The 7,174-nt window shown below is 43.5% G+C and overlaps 1 non-coding gene across 1 annotated transcript; it reads right to left on the bottom strand.

Moving 5' to 3' along the window:
* Positions 1-6,022: 6,022 nt before the first annotated feature.
* Positions 6,023-6,094, bottom strand: trnap-agg (transfer RNA proline (anticodon AGG)). Its single transcript has one exon. It is a non-coding gene; the product is annotated as a tRNA-Pro (tRNA).
* Positions 6,095-7,174: the final 1,080 nt, after the last annotated feature.

The raw sequence follows: 7,174 nt of genomic DNA, 5'->3' as shown, positions 1-7,174 counted from the left end.
GGAAACACCTGCTGCTGGTGACCGCTTTCATCTTCTGATCCTGTGTCATTGTCTGTTTCATGGTGACGACCATTAAAAAAAAAAAATCTTTTGAATAGCAGCACAGCGGAGCGATCTCTCAGATATTTTAGAATTTAATGTCGTTTTAAGTGCAGAGGAAGTCTTACAGAGAGTTTTAACAGCTTTTAAAGAGTAAAAGCGTCTCCGGAGAGACACCTTGGGAGGACCTAACCTGACTTTCTTCTTCGTCTTCGGTAACTCTGACCTCCACCTATTGATTTGTGTTCGGCTCCTGCTGCTTTGTTTATCCGACCCAGGCTTGGCTTGAGTGTATCATGAAGACTTCGCTCCACACTCTGCTCTGAAGCAGCAGCACAGTTTTCCTCTTAGGGTGTCTGGAGATGAAGAGTTACTGAATAAAAAGCAGGAATTCTGTGCGTCCCTGCTGAAATGATATACAGTTCAGTTGTTTGCTGATGAGTGCTATTTGGTGAAGCTAAACTGGAATCATTTTTAATTGTAACCTTTATCCTAAAAGGTCATCCTGTGATTGGACAGAGACTTTCCCAGAGATGTAGCATGTTTCTGTGCAATCCCTGTCATGGCAGCTCAGTGCATTTATAGAAACATATGTTCTAGATCTAATTAAAGAGGAGCTCAGGAAAGGCCTTGAGAGTGTGTTTACAACCTTTATAAAACAGAGCAGTCCTTGTGTTTGTGAATATATGTGTCAGGGCTGCACTGGTGATCCAGATATATGGGTCATACACTGTTATAGTCACTGTTTTAATAGGAAACTACATATTGTGTGTTGTGCAATGCTCAGAACTCAAGCTAAACCTGAACAAATAGTGGCTGAAGTTTTGTTTGTTTGTTTAAACATAATTTACTAGTTCATATTAGGGATGTCCGGATCCGATAATGTGATCGGAAATCAGGTTTTTTACGTGGTTTCCGACTACCTCTGGATATGTATTAGGCTGTCAATGCTAACGTGTTTCCGCGGATTAATCCCGCATAGTGTTGCGCAGGAAGGCTCTCTGGCTTGTAGTGTAGGGGTATGTTGGAGGTCATGGGTTCGAGACCGGGATGAGACGGTTGCGCTGTGAAAGTTACCAGTTTGAACTGAAGTATTTAGAATCTGCGACAATGCGTTACGGGCAGTTTGTCGAAGTGTTGTACCGTTGCAAAGGGGTAGTTGACGTGGCAAGCACACTTGATGTTTAGTTGAGGTTTTGGATCCATCTCTGCAAGATCTATCTGCAAAAAGACTCAAAATAAACTGTGGAAGCCCTGCTTAGACTGAATGCCTGTACCCCTCTGCCTCTCACCCATTGACAGCTGGGATAGGCTCCAGCACCCCCGCAACCCTGCACAGGACAAAGGGGGCTAAGAAAATGGATGGATGGATAGATAAAATATGGATTCTGGCACAAAACCAGGCCTGGCATTAAGCATCAGCTCCACCACAGTCTGTTTATTTTTAACATTGTTCCACAGAGACAAATGACAGCAGAGTTACATCTCCTCTCAGCGGCAGCAATACAGCCTCATATCCTTGTTTGTACAGTAAATAAAACTCTTCTGCAACAATAGTTTTTTTGGTTTGCGAGTTTCCAAGAAACCACGATCCTCCACCACACTGAGAATGGCCTTGTAGGCAGAACACATCAATACGAACCACGGAGAGCGCTGATCCAAGACGATGCCGTGTGCGTGATGAGCAAAATTTGATACAAGTGAATCCATTAAAAATTGACTAAGTGTGGTCAATAAACCTGTCAAGCCAAACTGCCGTCCTTGTAAGAGGAGGAACAGAACCAGAATCTGCGCTCTGTTCTTTTCAAACCCTGTTAAAGCAGAGGCATCTACATGTACATAAACCAGAGCGCCATCCCTCTGTTTATTCATGAGTTTATGTTTCCATCCACAGACAAAAAAAAAAGTTTTCCCAAGAGAGGCGAACAGAACAAATCATATGCAGGCACACACAGAGAGCTGGCAGCCCCCCTCTCTCTCTGTTAGCCTGCGTCACCCTCAGGCGCCGTCAACCCAAATTCAGAGGACTGGTGGTTTTATTATTATTAGTGAGGGCTCTCCTCGTCAGCGCAGCTGCGAGTGGGCTGAGCAGTCGAGCAAACTCCTCTCCATCACCTTTTATCCGGGCTTCACATACAGCTGGAGGCAGAACAAACTTCCATCCAGTGATACTGGGAAACTTCAGAACACGGCGTCAGTGAATCAGTGTGACATTTGACTGGCCTCATATCGGCACTGCAGTTTGTTTGTTTTAAAGACGACAACACGAGTCCACCCACAGCTCACAGAGTGTGACGCTGTTTACACACTAGTCACGATGCACGGCTGACACCGATGTACAGGTCGTGTTTGTTTGTTTATTTTTGAATTATTTAATTCTCAGACACTTCCTGTCAGCACTATTCAAAACTGTTTTAAAGCAGCAGGAAGACTTATAAATAGCATTTTTTTTTACTGCAAGTGTAGCAGACCATGGCAGCAGGAGAATGGAACAGTGAGCAATTGTTCTCTGTAACTATGGTTGTTCTCTGAAAATCAACCCATACATGGGAAAAAAATATCATGCACAGAAATGTGATGACACTTTCTCAGCTCACAATGAAGTACACAATGGAAATAATGTTTGAAGGTTTCATTGTGTGCCTTTATTCTTCTTTTTTGAAGAAAAAAATAACGCAAACACCCTGTCTGTGCTTATAAGTAAAAGTTTTCTAGCCTGCAGATTCCTAACTTGTCACATATAGACACTTCTTCATGCACCCCTTACAGCTGCATAGTCCAATAGACTTACAGTCTATCAGGAATAGGCACTATGCCAGCAGACAGTTGAGGTGCTGGTCTGGTGGTGTTACCTTCTAATGTGTTTTTTTTGTCTTCAAACTGTCCAAGTAAACAAGCCTAAAAAGTAAAGCTTCCACTTTGAAATTGAGCTCACATCTCTGAGGTGTAAGTCCTGTAACAGAGTGGTGTAGTCGAACACTTGATAAATAACTCCACACCTCATCAGTCCTGCTGGTTTTCATCCAAATCTCTCAGCATCAGCATGATCAATGTGGCTTTAAGGAGTCTGAATTTTTACCCCTGCAGAAAGCCAGCTCCCAGGCTCTCACAGCAGCGTGTGTGTGTGTGTGTGTGTGATGCTGTTGATGAAGTCATGACGTTGGAGGACAAAAAAAGGTCTGTGACCTTTGCCACAGCCTAGATAACCAGATGCAGGTGTCACGTGGCAGCGGCCAGCTGGAGGGATCAATGGCCTACATAGCAGCTGGTCAGATGGGACGGCTTAACACAGTCCAGCAATTAACCTGCGAATGTGACAGAGATCATAGACGCTCTGCTCTATGTGAGACTGACAAATACAAACTAAAAGGCAAAAAAACAGATTTAATTTAAACCTGTGTTCTGGTTAGATCTGATGAAATGCTTTACCACTGTAATATGCAGCCATTGTTGCCATGGTTACACTATGAAAACTGCATTCAGTGGCTATGGAACAATAGGATATGATGCATCTAAAGTTGAAGAATCGGAGCGAAGGCGTAGAAAGTGTTAATTCAAATGCTACTGCACATAATATGTTACTATGCACAATTAAGAGTCATTTAAATGTTATTTAATTAACAGTACTGTGACAGTCTCTTAAATATCCTTATCAGAGCCTAGTCTGACCTCTCTGACTTAATGACCTGTTTTTTTTTCTTCCCTCCCACATTTGGATGCGTCCATACATAATGTGATTAGAGCTGCTGAACAATTTGGGCTAATGATGGCATTTCTGGTCCCTTGTTGTTGGTGCACAGTCATGAGCATGTCTGGTTTTAAATGGTTTTGTCATCAGGGTGCAGAGGGGTGGCGAAAAAGGTCAAACATGGCAACTCAAACTAGGCCAGCATAGCCTGTCATGGTCTGATGGGGCTGAGGTGTGTGTGTGTGTGTCTTTGGGTTGGTTTATAAATAGTCTCACATAGATATTAAATAGACATGAATCACAGTCATCTTGGGCAATGCTACATGTACTGCAGCAGGGGTGCCCCTGCAAAATGCCATCTTCCTTTTTGTACCCAAAGAAGATTGATAAACAAACAAACTAAAAAAACAAAACATAATTGGATGTTTAATGAGATGAAGGTGACACCTACCTAAATTGGTCAGGTCAATGTCACTGTGGGAAATCAATTTGACCGAATATGACAGAAGAAGTCGGCTCATTCTCTCCAGGAAAATGTCTTGAAAACAGAATGTGTGTGTGTATTTCTGTGGCTGCATCTCTGTGTGTCGCGATGGTAGCACTACAGGAACGGTCTTTTTTATTTAATATTAGGAATTAGTGTGATTTAAATGAGCTTTACCTAACCACATACCCTTTGTTGTGCCTGTTTTCTATGCCAAACTCCAAGAGTGATTAACTACGGTCCCACCCCATCCCCAAACATATGATCATATGTTCCATTAGCATTGTTGTATGACCGCCAATATGTCCAAGTGTTCTGCATAAATGTGTAGGTTCTGGCCGATATATTATCAACCAAGTGTGAGGATGTGTTGCAGAAAAATGTAAGAAGTCGGCTTGAAAAATGAATTCAGTGCTACAGGACAGATGATGCAGAGAAAAGAGCCAATCAGCCAATCAGAGGCCTTAAACTAAAAGAACCAAGGGACGAAGTGTATGTGCAAACAGACATAATATGAAACGTTGTTCACTCAGTTTCCTCTAGGGGTCAAGATGTTTGTATCCAACACTCCCCTGTCCATGTGTGGCCCAAAGCTTTCCCCCAATAATCACTCTAAGATGGACAGAAATGTTTCCGTAGATATTGTGTGAATATTTTTATCTTTTTGGCACAATTATTGTGTGGTAAAAATCCAATATCGACATCTCTAATACCAGCTCTCCATATCCGTTGAGTCAGCCTAAGCTCTCCTCATTCTGCAACCTCGTCTTAGTTTCCAAAGAGACAAAGTGATCGATACTTCCATCCACTGTGAGCCCACTGCAGGTCTTCATGCTGAGGATGTGGGTGTCACTGTGAGAAGCTCATTCTCACCCACTAATGCATGTATCAACTTGACTCATTCTTGTAGCCTTATCTGCACTGAGAGGCTCTCGGACGAGCTCCTCATCTCCTCTCACAGAGCTGAACGTGCTCATCCTACCAATCATCACACCTCTTTATAAAAAAAAAAAACACACTTCACTGAGTCGTGTGAGTGCCAACCTGTGCCAGCATCTGCTTTGCATTGTAGTGGTTCAGACTGGTTTCACAGGAGAGCTGGACTGTGTGAGTGTGTGTGACGCACACTTTTTTTTCTTCCTGCAGCTCGACACCTGTCAGCCTCCCCGCTGAATTATCAATCAATTCGGTGCTGATGAAAAATTTATTTTGTTATTTAAGATCGCCTTTTTTGCCCTCCCTCCTTATTGTGGAGGCAGTCTGTAAATCATTACAGAAGAGAGAAAAAGGAAAGGTTAGGGAAAAGTGAGAGAGAGAGAGAGAGGATGGAGTGATATCACCAGCGAGAGGGGGAAAAAATGAAAAAGAAGAATTGATGGTTGAGAGGCTGGCTGTCTCAGAGAGGGGGAGAAGGTCAAGAGGATGAGGCTCTACAAATTACTGCTCAGCTAGTCATTGGCGTTTCCTGATAATTTGCAGCCCAAAGGGAGAAGGAGATCGTTAGTGATTGTAGTGGATAGATATGAGAGTGGGGATATATTGCTGTGGACTTCTCTGGGTTTTATCGGCAGATCTATAAAGAGTGTTTATAAGAAAAAAAAAAGGCCAGCTGACCTCGAGGGAGCATCTCACAGGCTTAGAAGACAGAGCTTTTCTTTAGAGGGCTTAGTTTGGGGCCTAAATTATCATCATTCGGTTATGTAGCTCTTATTTGTAAAAGTCAACATCCAGAAAGTTTTCACAGCAGCAGTGATGTCAAAATGGTGACCACTGAGCTCCTCCTCCTCCATCTTTTTGGAAAGAAAAATCCCGGACTCGTCCGGGATTTGAACCCGGGACCTCTTGCACCCTAAGCAAGAATCATACCCCTAGACCAACAAGCCACACAAGCCTCCATCCTGTTGGAGAGGTGTCAGTGTGAGGGTGTAGATCAGGTGAACAGGTGTTGGATGATGGCGGACTTGTGGTCTGAATCTTGTTGGTCTGTAGCTGTCTCAGAGATCAGTGTAGTCGGCCCCTGTAACAGTGTGACCCTTTTCCAGGTGGTCCAGCAGCAGAAAACAGAGACCATCACCTTGATGCAGACCTCACTGCATACAAGGTGAACTGTATGTGCAAGAATCCAGAGCTGCATCTCCTTCTGTCTAAAGACACAAATATTGTCAGTCACACCCTGCAAATACACAGTAACACTCTAAGTAATATTATATCATTAGGAAAAGTGTCATTGAGACGTTATCAGACAATAGAAAGTAATTATTTCCTGTATTTGTTTTTCTCCGTGTCCACAGTTCATGTAATGTAATTAAGTGTTGTTTGTGTGTCATTATGGCACTGTCTCTGTTGCCAAGGTAACCTTTGTGTATTATTTCACAAGTGTGCGTCTCTCAGTTCCACTTGTGCGAACCCTCAGAAACAGCACCGTGTCCAAGAGGTGTGATGATGAATATGTGTGTGTGACACTTGCTGTAATCCTTCATGCAGCTGCTCCGCACACATCTACTGTCTCGTAGTCTTACTAAATCCTAAAAGACGTCTGCTTCACTGTGTTTCTTTTATCCTTCTCTATGTGTTTTTAGCAGAGAGCAGCAACGATCGCTGGGGCGTGCGAAGGTGTCAGTGTAGGTCAGGTGTTTATGGGGCAGTGATGGAGTGTCCTACTGCTCAAAGTTATCGAACACGCTGACAAGCGATTTATTCTCTGCTCTTGAGATGTTTGTTCATTATAGACAGATGCCTCCAGTCCTTCACAAAGAGATGGATGTCAGCTGATATCTAGGTCAGCCAGTAGTGCAGCATAGGCAGGACAAAGTGTGTGACAGACACACAGACCACTGATTTGGTGCGGCGGCTCGCTCACCTGGAGGTTCTGTGTTTGTTTGTGCGCTGTTGCAGGTCGCTTCATTACCGCCCTCACAGCAGCAGGAACACACACAGAAAGCCCAGCAGTCGAGCAGACTGTA

This window comes from Parambassis ranga, chromosome 8 (genome assembly GCF_900634625.1).
Source record: "Parambassis ranga chromosome 8, fParRan2.1, whole genome shotgun sequence".
Classification (NCBI taxonomy): domain Eukaryota; kingdom Metazoa; phylum Chordata; class Actinopteri; family Ambassidae; genus Parambassis; species Parambassis ranga.
This window is presented reverse-complemented; position numbering and strand designations above follow the sequence as displayed.